Consider the following 19899-nt stretch of genomic DNA (forward strand, 5'->3'; position numbering starts at 1 on the left):
AAGTCTCCATATCATTACCTGAGAGATAGTGTGGGCATAGGAAAACCTTGAATTTTACACAACTATACCCTTTAGTGGGGGCTCAGCCTATTTCTCTACCTTTAAATTGCCAAGGGGAAAAGTGGTGGGAACTGACAGGCCTTCTCGTAGATGCTATCAGATAGTTTCCCGCTCATGCTGACATCAGGGAACTGTACTTCCTAGAATTCTCCTCTTTCCCTTGGCAGTTCTCTCTGAAAACCTTAGCTCACATTCCATGGCTTTTCTGAAGCCTTCCCCAACTCTTCTGCCCTAGTCCATTTCCTCTCAGGTGTGTACATCACATCTTATACAAATTAGAACTGTTATATTTATTCCTTAGAAAATACTGCAGTTCCTTTTGATCACCCCCACCCCCTAATGATCAGTAAGGTTTTAGCATGTATACTCCAGGCCTCTCAGAATAGTGACTAAGACAGAAGAGCTCACCACAGGGTACAACATCAGCTGTCACTTCTTTAGCGACTTAGGTAAACAAATAACTTGGCATTGATTTGTTTGGACACAGTGGTCCTTTGACTTGGGTCTCCTTTTGAATGGTGAGGAAATTATCTCCTGATTTCAGGTGACTTTTCCAAGGCCATTTTTCTAGCAAGGAACCGGGAGAACTGTCAGAGTATGGCAGATGATTCATTATGTGCAGGATGGATGATAGCTATCCCAGGCCTCAGGCAAATGGAAAAACAGGGCTTTGGCCTGCCGTTACCATCCCCCCTCCCCTCTTTCCCTTCTCTTGCCTCTGCATGTGGCCTTTGCATAGCCACTAAGGCTTAGAATGTCAGACTGAATCACTGCAGCAGTCAAAATCATTCTTATGAATTATGAATCCATACCTGAGATCACGTGACTTTGACTACTTCCCATTACAGTGAATGGATTCTCTCTGTTCCCCTGATCTGGGCTTGCACATGCTTCTTTTCGGTGGAAGTGAGGGTGGCCTAATTCTGAGACAATCTCTTAGGAGGCCTGTGGGTTTCTGACCATGCAGCTGACACTTTGGCTTGAGAGGAACCCAAGTGGCCATGGATTCAGTGGAGAAGAAAGACACATGGAGATGCACCTGCAGCGTGAAGCTGAGATGTCATCTGCTTTGGAGAAAGTAGGCAAAGCAGGGAGAAAAATAAATTTTTAGTTTTTTTTTTTTTTACATTTTTGACTATGTGTGTATGTGTGGGCTGCAGGTGTGTATATGTATGTTTTCACATGTTCATAGGAAAATGTGTAAATATATATATGGAGTCCTGAGGTCAGTGTCTGGAATTTTGTGCTATTCCTCTTGCACATCGTTAACTGAGACAGGATTTCTCACTCAAGTCCTGAGCTCTGACACAGTCATTCTTACTTGCCAGCTTGCTCCTGTTTTCCAGGGATGGGGTTGCAGGCAGATCTCCATTTATGTGGGTTCTGCGGTTCAGACTCCGCTCTTCACACCGTGTGGCAAGCACTCTACAGAGCCGTCTCCCCAGCTCTTCACACCGTGTGGCAAGCACTCTACAGAGCCGTCTCCCCAGCTCTAAAATCTTGCTTTACCACAAGCCACTAGCACCTTGTGATGGTCTGTTAGACACAACTGACTAACATACTTGGCTCCCAAAAACATTCTGTAGGCCCAAACAAACCAAAGGAAGAAAGGTTTGTTTATGTAGGAGACAGAATATTAGCTTCAAAGGGGATCTAAAAGCTGGACACATAAGCTGGAAAGTAAATGTACAAATACTTTCTGAAGCATGATAGGCCTCCCCAACTGTGTCCTCATTCCTTCCTTGTCCACTGCCACACCGCTGCCTTAATGATACTTTTGTTACTGCTTCAAAGCCTGTTATCTAATTTCACATCAATTTGAGGGCTCAGTACTGGTTATTATGAGAAGGCAATGGGAGACCAGTTTTAAGGGGCTTGCCTCCCCTTCCTCTCATCACTCATGTTTCCCACCTGTTTCTGGCTGTCCACATCCTGCTCTCTAGTTCCAGGGCATAAAGTGCTGTAGGAAGCACTTGAGTTTTGTACTGAATCTTTACCTATGTGTATGCAACTTCATGAACAGTCCATGTAATGACCTTACAGATTCTTCCAAAGAAAAATGGGAATTAGATGTCAAACAGTAGATAACACCATAATATTATTTTCCAAATTAGTAAGTATCATAGGTAAAGTTAATACAGAGAAATCATTAACAGTCCTGAAGGATTGTGAAATTGAGAGTGTGAATGACAATCACTGCATCCAGTTTGCTCATCTATTTTTTTTTGTTTGTCCAAATATAGCCAATCTGGACCCACTTTATGTAGCAGCCAGAGGCAATTTAATAGTTTTACATGTTGCAGACATGTGCAAGCTTGAATAAATAAATACAGGCTGCTGCAGAGCCTTGATCCTGAAGTTACCAAACACAGCTGTCAGAAGCATAACTCACCATTCAGAGACGAGGGAAGAAGGAGAAAGAAGGAACAGTGGAGAGAGAGAGAGAGAGAGAGAGAGAGAGAGAGAGAGAGAGAGAGAGAGAGAGAGAGAGAAAGAGAGAGAGAAGAAGGGAGGGAAAAGGATGGAGGAACGGAGGGAGGAAAGATACAGAAAAGAATGAGGACATGAGGGAGGGAGGGAGGGAGGGAGGGAGGAAGGGAGGGCAGGAGTTCCTGCCCTTATGGAATTCCTATCCTGACTTTCCTATAACCTATAAGATGAAATACACCCTTTTCTCCCCAAGTTGCTTTCTCCTTCCTTCCTTTTTTCTCCCCCTCTTCTGCTTTCCTCCCTCTCTCCCTCCCTCCCTCTTTTTCTCCCTTCCTTTCTTCCTTTCTATCTCTGGTTTCTAGAAGCTGAACCTTCATCTTTCACCTGTAATAACTACACTTTCTTTTGTACTTAGCACATTCGTTAAGCATTTGTTTGGGATTTCTGCACACTCTATTGGAAGTGGCAAAGGTACAGACATATTTTCTTTCCTGAGGTCAATTTTATAAATCCAGAGTACTAGCTATTCAGAAGTGCCCGGATGAATGTGTGCCTCTGACCCCACTCAAGGCACACCCTGTAAGCAGAGTGTAGACCCTCAGGACCTAGACTCTGAAGCTATGTGTAGGCTAAATTTTCTTAACCAATAGATTTTATTAACAACTTAGTGACCGAGCCTATGTCACTTATAACCCGACTAACCAAAACAATAGGAAATGGGGATTAATGGACACAATAACAAAACCTTAAGGATATCAGTTCCAAAGAACAATTCTCCGGGCGTGAGCCGCAGGATTTCTTCTGCTGGAACCTGGGGTAACCAGAACCCAGAACCTCAGCAGGAGCCAGAACCCTGAAGCCTTCCCTCGAGCGGTTCTCTCTAGGAGTGTCCCGAAGTACAGCGATGAACAGCCAAATCTGTCCCAAGTCTCCAAAAAGCCCCACCTCCAGGTCCGGGATCATTTATACACCTCTTCCCAGAGTTGGTTCGCGGGATCGTTTCACCTGGCAACAATTAAGGAAATAACCTCACCTGTTCTCTCACAAGACTGTTCCAGTCCCTCACTTGGGATCCTAAAAAACAGGTTTATCTCTCCTTCAGCTGTGTTTCAGCCTGTGCTTCTGAACAATTTCTAACAGGGCTGCTGTTCAGCCTCCATGTAAGCCTATCTTTCAACATAAAATAACATGTCACAATTGTTTACATGGAAGTCTAGAATAGAATAGAGATCATGGGAGCCTCAAAAGAAGATGAGAGTTAATGGGGGATGTCAAAACACAGAACAGGGAGCCAGTTGGATGTTACATAGTATACAGGGTAACCATAATCTACAACCTCAAATCACTCACTTAGAAGTAGAACACTCATGACATTTAAAGGGATGGACATGCTAACCAGTTGATTTGATCATTGCACACTGCCCAGAGTTAACTCTATCACTGTGCCACTCCATCAAGCATGTGTTTGCCAATTACAAAATGAAACAGAATGGAATGCACTTGTTGAAAATCTTCTTTGCATCAGGCTTGTTTCTAAGATTATTTTTCATGGATTACTGAAAGCCCCACAAGAATTTTATGAGATAGGTATTATCCTTGTGTAGCAGATGGGGCTATGTTTCAGGGCCAGAACAGCCAGACATCTCTCAGGGAATCTGGGAAATTTCTCTGCTTTAATTTTTTCTTTTGAGGAATGTCTTTTGTCAGATTTTTTGATACTGGAAACCCATTGTCCAATCAGACTTTTCTCACATTGTTTCTCATTCAATTCTACAGAAAAAATAAGCTGTAGATTTTTTGGCTACATGGTCTTGAGGCATCTTCACATGGGCCCTGGGCATCTCCATGTGCACCGAGGATGCTTCCTTCTGGCTTCTCAGCAATGCATATCTTGTTTCCAAGGAACCCACATGATGAATAAACATTGTACATTTTGCATGTTTTTGAATACTTCATAAGCCCTTCACAGGAACGTCTTGCTTGGTTTACTAAAATCTTACTTACTGAAGAAACAGCTCATGACTAATGTGAAAAAGGTCACTTGGAAGACTTCTGACAAGGTGACAGTGTTTAACTTGCACTTTGGGATTGCTCCATCCAAGTGAGAATGCTGAACCACGTGGCTGTCTTCAGAAATCACTTTGAGTCCATTTAGTCAGTAGCACACACAGCTCAACACTTGTCAACTGCATTTCCTGCTATTTACACTTGAGATGTCATAAAGGGGCCTGGACAATAATTAATAAGGTTATTCTTTTTTCAGATTGTTAAAAGATGTAGTGTTCAGATAGAAGCCAGTGCTTTTGTAGTTTTGTATTACTCTCACACTCTTACCTCGTCTCCTTTGCTCCTATATAGACAGGTCCTTTCCTTTGTGTGTATATCAGGGTCCTATACCCAGATCTATCAAACCCCAAAAATTTATACAGTGCTTTCCAAATTTCCAATGTATAGATGGCACATTATCACCTGTCACACTCTCCCTACCTCATGTTGTCTCACATTGTCACCTGTCACACTCTCCCTACTTCCTGTTGTGTCACCTGTCACACTCTCCCTACCTCCTGTTGTCTCACATTATCACCTGTAACACTCTCCCTACCTCCTGTTGTCTCACATTGTCACCTGTCACACTCTCCCTACCTCCTGTTGTCTCACATTGTCACCTGTCACACTCTCCCTACCTCCTGTTTGTCTCACATTGTCACCTGTCACACTCTCCCTACCTCTGTTGTCTCACATGTCACTGTCACACTCTCCCCTACCTCTGTTGTCTCACATTGTCACTGTCACACTCCCTACCTCCTGTTGTCTCCACATTGTCACCTGTCACAATCTCCCTACCTCCTGTTGTCTCACATTATCACCTGTCACACTTCCCTACTTCCTGTTGTCTCACCTTGTCACCTGGTCACACTCTCCCTACCTCCTGTTGTCTCACATTGTCACCTGTCACACTCTCCCTACTTCCTGTTGTCTCACATTGTCACCTGTCACACTCTCCCTACCTCCTGTTGTCTCACATTGTCACCTGTCACACTCTCCCTACCTCCTGTTGTCTCACATTGTCACCTGTCACACTCTCCCTACCTCCTGTTGTCTCACATTATCACCTGTCACACTCTCCCTACCTCCTGTTGTCTCACATTGTCACCTGTCACACTCTCCCTACCTCCTGTTGTCTCACATTGTCACCTGTCACACTCTCCCTACTTCCTGTTGTCTCACATTATCACCTGTCACACTCTCCCTACCACCTGTTGTCTCACATTGTCACCTGTCACACTCTCCCTACCTCCTGTTGTCTCACATTGTCAACTGTCACACTCTCCCTACCTCTTGTTGTCTCACATTGTCAACTGTCACACTCTCCCTACTTCCTGTTGTCTCACATTGTCACCTGTCACACTCTCCCTACTTCCTGTTGTCTCACATTGTCTTTTAAGAAGCATCGCACATGCTACTGCCTGAAGAACATGCAGGACTGATTTTTCCTTTACTGCAGATCACTTCTAATGTTGTCTTCGTCAGAGATAACGTACCCCCGGCTCACCTCATCAACTGACAGGTCTGGAAATTTCTCAAAACTTAGTGACATTTGATGATGTCATATTTTATTTCACAGGATCAGCATTTATAACCAACATACTCTACAAGATCAATAGACTAGCTGCTGGGGTGAAAGTGCACTGACAACAATCAAGATTTGTGTCACATGTGGGTTTGAGGGATATGCTCTGCGCAGTGTGGATATTCAAAACACTCATGCAGCTTCTGAGTTGATTCATTAACATTTGACCACGGTGTGATGAAGGAAAAGAAAGATTTATACTTATTGTAGGACACTCTGCACATTTCTTCATCATTATAATATTCATGTGAATTACAAGTCATGAGTAAGGACCCCAGGACATTCTAAATCTGTCCCATCTAGGCCAAACACTATATATGTGGTTACTGGATACTCGAATGGTGGGCAGTCCAAATCCAGATGTTCTGTAAGTGTAAAATATATATCATGAGATTTCAAAGCCAGATATGATGGCACAAACCTGCAATTTTAACACTTGGGAGGTGGAAACAGGGGGATTATGAGCTTGAGTCCTGGGTTACATAAGTTTAAGGCCGGCCTAGGATACATAGTAAGGCCCTCTATTTAAAAGTCCCAATTACTTCCTCCATATACACACATACAAGGACACACATACTAGGATATATTTAATATATTACATATAGCATATATATATACTATAAAATATAGCATATATAGCATATACATATATACTATACAATAGATTATGCAAAGTATATATACACTTACATATATGCTACATATAATATATAAATACATGCCTATATACTATAGAACTACTGCACTGTATATGTAGATATATAAATACAATGTTTTTACATTTCCTGTATGTTAGTATAACAATATTTAAATATCCTGTATGAAAATATATTACTACAATTATGTACCCATTTGTTTTTAAACTGTGGATATTTGAGAATTTAAAATTACATGTGCATTACATTGTGACTTGCATTAAATTTATGTTGGCCATCATTATTTTAAAATGAATCTACACAATTAAGAGCCTAATGAATGAGTGTTTAACACAGACCATAATGGAGAAATATTTAACTTCACTGGCCTTGCAGGGCTGAGTGTATTTGTCAAAGAGTGGTCATTGGATTTAAATGCATCTTTCTTGCTTGGGCTTGCTCATTCATCTTCTAACACATACACTTAAAAAGAACCACTCAAAATAGATGCAGTTGTCCTTACTCTGGTGCCTGAAATAGGCGCCTTGCTTTTAGTGGATTAGAGGGAAGAGGCAGGAAGTACATGCTTTGTTTTGACAGCTGGGAGTGTAAGAGGCATCACAGTTCAGATTTAGCTTTCCATCTGTTGCTCTTTGCAAGTGGAAGAGCTGAACGGGTAAGAAGCTTGGCAAAGTTAAGTGCTGGCACTTCTGCTCCATCCTATCTTTCTGTTATTTATTTATTTATTTATTATCTGTGAACTAGAGAAAAGTCAAGAACATCACTGTGCTAATGGGGGCAGATGATCACATTTCTATTGATGTCATTTAGTCATTTAGTCAGGCAGTTGACTGCTCACTGCTCTGCTTCCCTGAGAGGGCATCTCTGTACAGTTCCAGAGTTCACTTCTTACTCAAAAGGCCTTCTAGAACAAATCAGATATGGAAGCCGGCTTCTTTTGATAAAACTGAAGAGTTTCCAGGTTTCAAGGAAGTTCAGAGATGGCAAGCTCTAAAGTAGAGGAGGAAATCACTTAAACAAACTCACAAATTTTAAAACTTCCTCTTTCCTTTCAAGTAATGGGGGCTGTACCTGTCATGCAGCTGGCTGGTAGGTGAGGGACTGAAATCATTAGAGCTGCTTGAAGTTATGCATAGTCACATGGTTGCGCTATCTTCAAGGACTGCAGAAGGAAGTAAAGCATAACACAGGAGCTTAAGCCTTCAGAGTGATGTGCCCTTGGCTTCAGTTCTGTCTCTTTTGCTCAATGTTAGACAGATTTATGTAGACAGATTTTCTAAGGCCCGAGCTATATTTTTATATCAATTATGTAGACATTGGTTCGGTCATTCACGAGACACTTAGTCGGTGTGTTTTCACAAACATACCTTCTATATATATTCTGTTGTTGCCAAATTTATTCCCCCACCCACAGTTTCCCTTTTCTCTCCAGGCCTTCTGTCCTCACTCTTCCATTCTACCCAGGACTGACCTTCACCCTTATTTCTCTCTGTACTCCTTCTCCTACCTTGTTCCAGAGGACCAGAATAGAATATTCTGTCTATTCTATTTCGCCTTTTGAGTGAGATATAAGTAGCTTCCCTTGGGTTCTCCTCGTTACTTATTTTCTTTGGGTCTGTGCATTGTAGTATGCATATCCTGTATTATATGGCTAAAGTTCTCTTATAAGTGAGTACAGACCATGTGTGCCTTTCAGGGTCTGGGTTACCTCACTCAGGATGACCTTTTCTAGTTCCATTCATTTGCCTTCAAATTTCAATACTTCCTTGTTTTTAATAGCTGAGTAGTATTCCATTGTATAAATGTACCACAGTTTTGCATTATCCATTATTTGGTTGAAGGACATCTAGGTTGTTTCCAGATTATGGCTATTATAAATAAAGCTGCTTTGAACATAGTTGAGAAAATTTCCTTGTTGTATGGTGGAGCATCTTTTGGGCATATGCCCAGGAGTGACATAGCTGAGTCTTGAGGTAGAGCTATTTCCAGTTTTCTGAGAAAGCACCAGATTGATTTCCAAGTGCCTGTACAAGTTTTCACTTCCACCAGCAATGGAAGAGTGTTCCGTTTTCTCCACATCTTCAACAGCATGTGCTGTCACTTGAGGTTTTGATATTATTCATTCTGAGAGGTATAAGATGGAGTCTCAGAGTCATTTTGATTTCCATTTTCCTGGTGACTAAGGACTTGAACTTTTCTTTCTTTCTTTCTTTCTTTTTTCCTTTTAAGATTTATTTATTTATTATGTATACAATGTTCTGGCTGCATGTACACCTGCATACCAGAAGAGGGCACCAGATCTTGTTATAGATGTTTGTGAGCCACCATGTAGTTGCTGGGAATTGAACCCAGGACCTCTGGAAGAGCAGACAGTGCTCTTAATCTCTGAGCCATCTCTCCAGCTCCTTGAACTTTTCTTAAAGTGCTTCTCACCTATTCGAGATTCCTCTGTTGATAATTCCACTCTGTGTGACATTTTAAAAATTAGATTATTTTGTTTGTTCATGTTTAATTTTTTGAGTTCTTTATATATTTTGGATATTACCCCTTTGTCAGATGTAGGATTGGTGAAGATATTTTCCCAGTCTGTAGACTGCCGTTTCGTTCTATTGGCAGTGTCCTTTGCCTTACAGAAGTTTTTCAGTTTTAAGAGGTTCCACCTATTAATTCTTGATCTTAGGGTCTGAGCTGTTTGTGCTCTGTTCAAGAAGTTGTTTTCCATGCTAATGAGTTCAAGGATCTTCCTCAATTTCTCTTCTAACAGATTTAGTGTATCTTGTTTTGTGTTGAGGTCCTTGACCCACTTGGACTTGAGTTTTGTGCAGGGTGATAAATATGGATCTATTTGCATTTTTCTACATGTAGACATCCAGTTAGACCAGCACCATTTGTTAAAGAGGTCTTTTTTCCATTGTGTTGTTTTTAGCTCCTTTGATAAAAATTAAGTGTTCAGAGTTTATTTCTGGGTCTTCAATTCAATTCCTTTGATCATCTAGTCTATGTCTATATCAATACTGTGCCATTTTTATTACTCTTGCTCTGTAGTATAGTTTGAAGTCAGGCATAGAGAAAAGTCCAGAAGTTCTATTACTATATAGGATTAAAAAAAAGCTATTCTGGGTTTTCTCCCCACCAATAAACAGAACCAGTTCTCTGAAGCAGTTTTGGGGCCTGTGTTCCTTTGCCAACACATTCACTCTGGCCAAGCTTCACTCCCTCCAGTTCAGCCTGTACAGAACAGGCCTGGCCTTCCCAAGGGTGTGTGTGTGGTGTGTGTGTGTGTGTGTGTGTGTGTGTGTGTGTGTGTGTGTGGTGTGTGTGTGTGTGTGGTGTGGTGTGGTGTGTGTGTGTGTGTGTGTGTGTGTGTGTTTCCTGTCTTTTGATGTTGCTGGTATGAGATTATTTTCTGTGCTTTCCTGTGTGTAGTTAACCTGTGTGTAGTTAACTTTGGCTTATATTTTTTCTTCTAGAGCCTTCCAAATTCCAAATGGCTGGATTCTAGATATATATTGTTTAATTTTGACTTTATTATGGAATAAAAAGTGATTGAAAGTTTTGCTGGGAATAGTAATCTGTGCTAGCATCTGTGGTCTCTTAGAGTATGTAAGACATTTGTCCAATCCATTCTGGCATTTTGAGTCTCCCTTGAGAAGTTGGGGGCAATTCTACTAGATTGCCTTTATACATTACTTGGCCTTTTCCCCTTACATCTTTTGATATTCTTTCTTTGTTCTGTATATATAGCGTTTTGATTAGTAAGTAGCAAGAGGATTTCCTTTTCTGGTCCAATCTATTTGGAGTACTGTATGCTTCTTGTACCTTCATAGATATCTCTTTGTTTAGGTTAGGATATTTTTCTTCTTTGGCTTTGTTGAAAATATTTTCTGGGCCTTTGGTGAGGGATTCTCCTCCTTCCTTTATTCCTATTGTTTGTAGATTTGGCCTTTTCATAGTGTTCCAGATTTCCCAGATTTTTTTCATCAGGATGTTTTTTAGATTTTAAACAATGTATCCATTTCTACTATCATATTTTCAGTGCCTGAGATTCTCCCTTCAATCTCTTGTATTCTGCTGGTGAACCTTGCCTCTGTAGTTTCTGTTTGCATTCTTAAAAGTTTAATTTCCAGAATTTCCTCAGTTTGTGTTTTCTGTGTTGTTTTATTTCCATTTTCAGATCTTGAACAGTTTTACTCATTTCTTTTAACTTTTTTTTTCTGGCTTTCTTGAATGGATTTATCCATTTCCTCCAATTGTTTGTTTGGGTTCTCCTGGATTTATTAAGTGATATATCCATTTCCTTTTTAAGCACCTCTATCATCTTCAAATAGTTGGCTTTAAGTTTTTTTTTTTTTCTTGTGCTTCACTTATGTTGGAACATTCAGGGCCTGCTGTGGTAGCTTAGGTGGGCTCTAGTGGAGACATACTGTCCCAGCTGTTATTGTCCTTATGCTGGTGTCTAGGAATCTGGGTTTGGGATGATTACAGTTCTAGGTGATGATTTCTGGGTTAGCCTTTGTTGAGAAGGTGTTTTGTTTCTTGTTTTCTGTTTTCTCTCTGGATTTTCAGAGAGTCCATTGGCTCTACATTGCCTGTTTTACTTGCCTGTCTGGCTGGTGTGTTCACTGGGAATGCTTGCTGGTGTTGGAACTTGGAGGAACAGGAGGCCAGGGGAAGAAAGTCCATTGGAGAGCTAGAGGTGACTAGAGAGTTGGGTCTGTGGTAAGAGAGTGGGGAAGGTCTGCAGGCATTCTACTCGGCTTTCTGGCAGGCATGGCCTATGGTTGAGCAAGGGGTAGCTGCTAAGTTGCAGGCTGGGACTCAGAAAAAAGGTAAGGAAGGAAGGTTGAGATGTTGGTCTATGGAATCCATAAGAGGCATGGACAGTGAGGAGGGGAGGTTGAGGCTACTGTTGAAGTAGGGGCAGCCCTCAGAATTGGGTATGGGATCACAGATAGAGTCACACATTTTTAATTTTAAATGCTACTTCAGCAGCACCTAATTAATGTTGAGATGTTACATTTTATTTTAATTTAGACTGAGCTTTTAATATACACCTAGATTTGTTCTTTGGCCTCTGGATAAATTTTAAGTGTACAATTTGATTCTAAATAGGCGAAGATCTTTGATTTGTTTTCAGTTTTCTTCTGCTTTTTTTCCAACTTCTCCTGTCCGAAGAAACATTTATTAGCATATTTTGACTAAATAACTTGACTCTGGGTTCCTGTGAAGAGATGATAATAAAAGTATTTTACTGTCAGATAGGAGCAAAGCCAGAGATTTCATATTAATGAGTCTTGCTGGAGGTGAGAGGGTACCTTAGAAGACTGTGAAACGGTGGGCTGTTGAAGGGCTCAGGGACAGCAGACAGCACAGATATTACTTATGATCTGAAAGGAAAGTATTTTAATGATTTAGTAAATGCGTTACAGTTTTCACGGGGCCTTCTTATGGCTAGCAGGTCTGTGGACTTACAGTGGACTGGAAGAATATGAAGCTAAGAGGTTTGCTTGACAATATCAAACCCTCAGGCAGGGCTTTCTCACCCAACCCTCTCTATTCACCCAAGGCAGACAGTATAGGGTCTCATTTTCCCACGTACAAGCCAAGCTATCTTGTTCTAACTGCACAAATTTCTTTTTTTTAATTTAAATTTCTTTTTTTAATTTATTCATTTTACATCCCAAATGAATCCCACTCCCTCATCTCCTACCCCTGTTCCCATCCCCCTTCCTCCTTCCCCTATGCCTCTTCCCTAGTCCTCAGAAGAGGGGAGCCCTTCTCTTTTACCAACTGACCCCAGCCTATCAAGTCTCATCAGGACTGCCTGCGTGCTCTTCCTCTGTGGCCTGGTAAAGCCTACCACCAGCAGGAAGTGATCAAAGAGTAAGCAACAGAGTCCATGACAGAGACAGACCCTGCTCCTCTTACTAGGGGACCCATATATAGACTGAGCTGCCCATTGGCTACATCTGAGCAGGGAGGGAGCCTAGGTCTTCTCCATGCATGGTCCTAGTTTGTTACATCCATCTCTGCCACCACTCCCCACCTCTGAGCCCAGAATTATTGGTTCTGTTGGTCTTCTTTTTGAGCTCCTATCCCCTCCAGGTCCTTCTATCCCCCTACTCTTCCATAACACTCCCTGAACTCTGTCCAAAGTTTGGCTGTGAGACTCATCTTCTGCTTTGATCCCCTCCTGTGTGGAGTCTTTCAGAGGACCTCTATGGTAGGCTCCGTCCTGTTCCCTCTTTTCAATCACGTCTGGTGTCTATTCTATTTTCCCTTCTAAATGAGAATTAAGCATCCTCCCTAAGATCCTCCTTATTACTTAGCTTCTTTAGGTCCACAGGTTTCTTAGTGACATAATCAGAATCTCTCTCTCTCTCTCTCTCTCTCTCTCTCTCTCTCTCTCTCTCTCTCTCTCTCTCTCTCATTGTTTTCAGACAGTGTTTCTATGCAGCACTGGCTGTTCTGAAACTCTTTATGTAGTCCAAGTTGACCTCAAACTCACAGAGATTGCCGCCTCTGACTTCCGAGTGCTGGAATTAAAAGTGTGTGCTTTCAAGCTAGACCAAAAGATTACTTAATTTTTAATATACTAGGAATCTAAGGATCAAAGTGAAATGACACATTGAGGTTACTTTTCTCCTTCACCAGGAGCTATTCCTATTCCATCCTCAAGGTACCACCTAGTGGCATTAACTGGATTTAACAAACCCCATCTCTTCAGGGACTTATTCACTTAGGATAAAATCTAGGGGAGAAACTTTTTGGAGTTAATCAGAGGGTTTATTGTTGTTTATCATTTTTATTTAACTGCCCTTATTTTTTTTGGAATTTTATAAGTGGATTAGAGTGATCCAGGCTAGTTTCTTGCAAAGAAGTTTTATTTTTCACCGAGAACTTTGGGAGTTATTCATAGTCTGCCATTGTTTGGGACGTAATGCAGTACTTCTATGACAAGTTTCTATAATATCTATACTGGAAACATTTCTTCTTACACGTTGCTGTAACATTTTTACAAAGAATTTCTAGGTATTGTTTTATATGTACTTACAGTGATAGCTACATGTTAACCAATACTAAAGAATTATGTAGTTGCTCAAGAATTTAATTGATCTGTGTCTAGGAATTTAAATACCTCTAGCTTTAACAGGCCTCCAGACCTTGGTACAGCTGACTCCATGATGGAAGTCCCACTCAAGCCATAGAACTCAGCAGGTAGACAGTGCCACCTGCCAAAGCAAAAACAAAGGCCTACTCCATCAAAGTCTATGGCTCTGGGAAGGTCTTTAAATGTACTAACCTTGCTTTTTGCCTTCTGTAGTTCTGATTCTGGCTAACTGTTCTTGTTAACTGAAATATGACAACCCAGAGTATGATCTTTTTGTGCTTAAAAGCTCACCCCAAGAAAAGCTTGATACATCACTCAGATCCCAAACACCCAATGGAGTCCCCAGCAGCTAGGAAAGACTTCCTATGGGCTTAATCCATGTCTGAGCAGTTTTCTTTAGTGAATATCCCACTGCACAGCTTGACTTACTCTCTACAGTTACTCAAATTGTTTCTCTTGTTAATTTTCAGTGTTTGATTTGTTCTGAAATCATTGTAAGTAAAACTATGTGTACAGTGCACAAAGCAGCAAGTGTAGATAATTGCTACTTTAAGCATCACACAATTATCAGACTTGTTACTACTGTATTGTAACCCCTCTTACTATGAAAGGAAATATGTGGCTAGTGTTAAATGATAGCATTACATTTTGAGAATTATCTTTGTATTTTAAGGCTACACTGGGAGGATTTCACCTTCAGAATTTAGTTATCCAAGTTCTAATTGCTCTGTGGTTTTGTTTGTTTGTTTGTTTGTTTTTAACTTTGTAGAACTTATTTTTATAGTATTTTCCGATCCAAATATAGTTAAATATATACATATGAAATTACATATACTTGCAATCTAGCAAAAGTAGTGTTATATCAGTACAATAACAGGAGGACAAATGCCATTGTGATAGAGTTACTATGGCAACAGAATGGCGGATATGGTTTTCCAGCAATTGCACCACCTGGCATTATGAGGAAGAGGCAGTGCCACTCCTTGTACCTCTGTCACTTCAGAGTATGGTCTTAGTGGTTTTATACAGTGAGGGTGAGCTATAGAGTTACCAAATCTCAAATTATCATATAATTCTTGGATCATCTGCTCCAGTAGTTTTCAAACATATGAACCACAAGCCAAGAGCGTATGTCTTAATAAAACACCATGATAGCTTCCAAATTAAAACTTATTTAAATGGTTTCTACTGAATTTGAATCTATTCTATTTTCTAGCTAAAAATTTAAAATGCAAGCAGGAATCCCTGAAAGACCTAATTCCCAGCTGGAAAGTGCTCTCCTGGGCCAGCAGCTGCTTCCTAGATGGAGAATGTGGGGCCTGGCAATGTGAAGTCACTTATTGAAAGGTCAATGGTTTAATAGTAGCTCAGAGCAGTAGTTTCTTGGAAAACAGTTGTGGAATTTCAAATTTAAGTCATTCAGTATTTGGTGATTCGATGATGGCTTCCAGCAAGTCCAGTGACCCTGGAGGCAGTGAGGATGTGAGCACGCCATATGATGGCTGTGCTTGCTCAGTGATACATGTGTTTGCTCATGGTCACAATGGAACACAGGCAAAGCCAGTTTATTAGGATGTTTTGTATAGCTGGGTTATCCTTACAATAAGACAAGTCACTGTGATGGAGCTAATACGGCTCATAGAATGTTCACCATTTGACCCTTCACAGAAACATTTGCCAATTCTTAAGAATCATTTAATGAAGTCTTTATAAGTTCCAGCACATAGACACATAAAAAAAAAAGGCTGTTACTATACAGTGGAAATGGTGACCTTAGACATCAAGGTGATAATGGTGATGTTGGTCATGATTCTAATACATTATAATGTATTTTTAATTAATTAATTCATTTTACATCTCAATAGTTATGCCATCCCTTGTATCCTCCCATTCTTCCCTCCTTCCTGCTTTCCCCCTACTCCCTTCCCCTATTACTGTGACTGAGGGGGGCCTCTTCCCCCTGTATATGCTCATAAGGTATCAAGTCTCTTCTTGGTAGCCTGCTATCCTTCCTCTGAGTGCCACCAGGCCTCCTCATCAAGGGGATGTGGTCAAATATGGGGCACTAGGATTTGTGTGAAAGTCAATCCCCACTCTCTGCTCAACTGTGGAGAATGTCCTGACCTTTGTCAGATCTGGGCTGGGGTTTGATGCTTACTGCACGTATACTCCTTGGGTGGTGATATTGTTTGAGCCGGACCCCTGGGCCCAGATCCGCCCATCATAATGTTCTTGTAGGTTTCTAGGATCCTCTGGATCCTTCTATTTCTCCATTCTCCCATACTTCTCTCATCTAAAGTCCCAATAGGATGTCCTCCCCTCCGTCTCACTTTCCTGATAAGTGAAGACTTCCATGGGACATGCCCCTTGGGCTAGTGTCCAGATATAAGTGAGTATATACCATTTGATTCTTTCTGCTTCTGGGTTAACTCACTCATTATTATCATTTCTAGTTCAATCCATTTATCCACAAATTTCGGAAATTCCTTGTTTTTAATAGCTGAGTAGTATTCCATAGTGTAAATGTATCATAATTTATTTATCCATTCTTCTACTGAGGGACTCTTAAGCTGTTTCCATGTTCTAGCTATTAGGAATAAGGCAGCTATGAACATGGTAGAGCATATGTCCCTGTTGTGTGCTGGAGCATCTTCTGGGTATATTCCAAGGAGTGGGATAGCTGGGTCTTGAGGAATCCCTATTTCCATTTTCCTGAGATAGCACCAGATAGATTTCCAAAGTGCTTGTACTAGTTTGCATTCCCACCAGCAATGAAGGAGTGTTTCTGTGTTATTTTTGTGGGTTGTATTTCCTTTTGTCATTTGAGTCCATCTTTTGAGTGATGTTGGGACTAACCACGCACAATTGATTTCTCAGTTGTAGAGACTGTCTCTACTAGTCCCTTCTGAAAGGTGGGCTCTGCGCTGAACTTCGGAAATGAAAAGGAATAGACCATTCACCTGCAGATTCTCATGTAAATCAGAGCAGGCTTTCCTCAGATCACTTTCCCCGTGAGAGCCAAGATTTTACTTATGGTGTTACACATGAGTACTGGCCACAAAAGGGAAGTAGCCAACTCTGCCTGCAGTCTGGGAAGACTGTTAGCAAGCTGCAAAGTCATGCGCTGATTGACTTCGTCACCTGACATGTGAGCACAGGGAGCCGTGATTTGGAAGGAAAAAGACCAGTGCCAGCTCTGGAACTTAGTGTCTGCAGGCATCTGACATTTTGCATCCTCTGTGAGAATCAGTTTTTCTCATCATGGGTTCACAACACATGCTTCCTGTGAAAGGTTATAAGACTAACATGTAAAGCAGATAGACTAGTTGTTAGGGGTAGGAGTGGGGAGGGTCTCACCTGTCATCCAAGCAGCAGCCAGAGAGAAGCATTAAAAACAGATGTAAGGACCTGGAGAGATGGCTCAGCAGTTAACAGCACTGAGTGCTCTTCCAAAGGTCCTGAGTTAATTCTCAGCAACCACATGGTGACCCACAACCAATTGTAATGAAATCTGAGTCTTTCTTATAGTGTGCATGAAATATACATAAATTAAACAAACCTTTTAAAAAACAGGTAAAAAAATCTCTAGTCAGTTGGAGCCATGAGTAAGCTGTTTGACAACCCATAATGACCATTGAAGATCTGAAGGCCCAGGGACAATTCCTGATTAAAACCACCTGTGGCAGCAGTGGGACAGTTCCAGATAGAGGTGGTGGCTTCAGCAACTGGAAGCTGTTTCAAACTGTCATTCGGAGAAAGCTCCGCCCCTCTGTGCTTGCTTCCCTATCAGTGCCAAGTAGAGGATCGGAACTGACAGACCCTCACAGGCCTGGGTCTCCCTAACCACACCAGATTTGATAGTTCTTCCCTGATTGGACTCAGTCCATACCTCATATGCATACATGTACTTAGCCAGTCAGAGACCACCTGGCTCTATGTAAAATGACTTGCATAGGCTTGTTGCTAGTCTGTCTCTTAGCTGCAGTCTTGCTCTTGAACCCCTTCCTAGCTGGGGACCAAGTCCCCCATGGTCTTCAAGGAGGAAGACTCAAGACTTCTTAGAGACTTTGCCAGAAACAGATTTCCCTTACCAAGACCTGCAGGTTTAGCTGCAAGGAGGATGTTGCTGCAGCTTGAGAGTCACCAGACACAGAAAGGGAGACACCTGTTACTTTGGCTGAAAGTAGGGTGGCTTGTTCAATATTTGGGGGCCTTCCAAAAACCAGAGACCTGCCAGACTTCCCTGGGCTGGATGGAGCTGGGACACTTCTAACCTCCTAGTAGGCGCCCTGAAGTGTGCCAAGAACGTGGAAATGTAATACCCCCAGCCTCCCCCAATTGGTTGGCGTACTCTTTCACCTTTCCTGTTGAAATTTTCACTCTCCATTTAATTTGTTCCCGTGGGGCAGATAAACTTTCCCATGAATTTCCTTCCCTACCTGCCCACTTCAATAATGGAAGGAGGGCAAGACAAGAACCCAAGATAAGAAAAACTGACCAACTGATGACACATTTGAAAAGCTCAGCTCAAGTAGCTTATAACCATGATACAAATCTTCCAGGCTAGACTGCCTCATGGTCATAATGACCACAGATTAGAATATAAATGGGGATGCTTCACCTCTGAGCTAGCCACTCATCACTCGCCATGTAGGGGAAGCTCCTTAAGAAGAGCTTCTATGCTTTGACTGGACTTTGGAGTCAGTGATGGAAGTACTCCTATTCCTTGTAATGATGACATGAGTTAACATCAGTTTTATTTTAAATTGTATGGAATCAAGAAGCGTGCCTCTCATGCTGAAGAAAGAATGCTTAGGGTTCTGAGAATGTCTTACTCTAAATATAGACCTTGTCAAAGCCTATAGCTCACTATGTTGGCTAGAATTTCTGTTGTTTCTGTTGTTTGTCAAAACCAGGATGTGTATAAAAATGACAAGTGCACTGTATCATGCCACAATGCTCTTGATAGGTGAGTTCAGGTACGCTCACCTCTGTCTGTCTCTGTTCCTGCTTCTTGTAGTGGAATAGTACACTTTGATCGGCGGCTTGCCTTTCTGCAATCTCTAGTAGACAAGCATTCTCACTGCTGTTCTGAGTTTAATTTGCCAAACTTTACATTCTACAGAATAAATGTTGTTGGGCCACAGAACCCATAAAAAGGTATAAACAACAAGGTGTAATGGGTGCAGAACTGACCATGGTTAGTGGGAGGCTACAAGTGCTGGCTGAAACAGTGTATGGATAACTCTGCTTTGTTTTTGAGCCTAACCTTTAGTAGCTGAGCAATTGCTCCAGTCCAGTTTACTCTGTTTTGGAAAGAACATTCCAGAAATGAACTCAGGCAGCATTCCTGTTCTGTCTACAGATGCCAATGTAAAGGAGGATATGTGGATACACAGCGGCTAGTTGCTGCATGCCACTGAGTCACTTAAAGTATGACATGCAAAATACATTCCCATGGGCTTGTCAAAACCTTCCAGTTCCTTCTGTAGGTCATTTCCTCATACCAGAGAGAGCATTTCAGAGCACAGATGAGCAAGAGAGATAATGCTCTAAGGACAGCCCCTCCCTCAAGGAGTAATGCCAATCAAACTTCTCCTGTTACTTTTTCTGTGACCAGTGATAGTCCTGCAGTGGTGCTACAGGTGGCTGATGGTTGCTTGGTTACATCAGGACGGTAAGCCAAGGTGCCCTTCTTCCCTCATGGCTGTGAGAAGTTAAAAAGATCACTTAAGACCTCTGGGCCATTGGCAAAATGACAAAGTGTTGTATAATAAAATAATTTATGGATTCTAACACAAAGACTCCAAAACTAAGCAGTAATCTCAAAGGGACAAACAAGTCCCCATCAGATGCAGGGTCATCTGCTTTGTCCAAATTTACTAGATATTTGCTGACTTTCAGAATGCCGTGTCTGAAAAAAAAAAAAAAAATATGGTCCTGCATATAACAGTTTCCCAAGGTCCCTGTGGACAAATTTTCTGTTTCTCTATCTTTACTTTATAAATAAA

Source organism: Acomys russatus, chromosome 3 (assembly GCF_903995435.1).
Source record: "Acomys russatus chromosome 3, mAcoRus1.1, whole genome shotgun sequence".
In the NCBI taxonomy this organism is placed as follows: Eukaryota; Metazoa; Chordata; class Mammalia; order Rodentia; family Muridae; genus Acomys; species Acomys russatus.